This window comes from Hyalella azteca, unplaced genomic scaffold (genome assembly GCF_000764305.2).
Source record: "Hyalella azteca isolate HAZT.00-mixed unplaced genomic scaffold, Hazt_2.0.2 contig13914, whole genome shotgun sequence".
NCBI classification, from domain to species: Eukaryota; Metazoa; Arthropoda; class Malacostraca; order Amphipoda; family Hyalellidae; genus Hyalella; species Hyalella azteca.
In genome coordinates this window covers 264,774-265,501 of record NW_025943819.1, presented here as the reverse complement: position 1 = coordinate 265,501, position 728 = coordinate 264,774, and positions in this window count along the sequence as shown.

Below are 728 nucleotides of genomic sequence, written 5' to 3'. Positions count from 1 at the left end.
AACGCCACTGCGCCACATGAACGCCACTGCGTCACATGAGCGCCATTGCGCCACATGAACTCCACCGCGCCACATGAACGCCACTGCGCCACATGAACGCCACCGCGCCACATGAGCGCCACTGCGCCACATGAACGCCACCGCGCCACATGAACGCCACTGCGCCACATGAACGCCACTGCACCACATGAACGCCACTGCACCACATGAACGCCACTGCGCCACATGAACGCCACCGCGCCACATGAACGCCACTGCACCACATGAACGCCACCGCGCCACATGAATGCCACTGCGCCACATGAATGCCACTGCGCCTCTATGTTATGTAGTTATACTTCCATTGTTTGGAAAAAAATGAGAACGCGCCGGAAAAAAGCATGCCAAGGAAAGTAATAATATATTGTTTTCATTTTTGCTTATTGTCGGCATTATTGTATGTTATTTATTACTTACATTAACGCGGCAACAAGAGCAGACCTGGTAGAATATTATCAGTAGCAGCAACAAATAAAATAATAATAATGAAAAAACTTGCACCAGCAATACTGTAACAGCCAACACCAACACCAGCAACACACCAACACCAGTAACACACCAATACCAGCAACAGCCCCAACACCAGCAACACACCAACACCAGCAACACACCAACACCAGCAACACACCAACACCAGCAACACACCAACACCAGCAACACACCAACACCAGCAACACACCAACACCAGC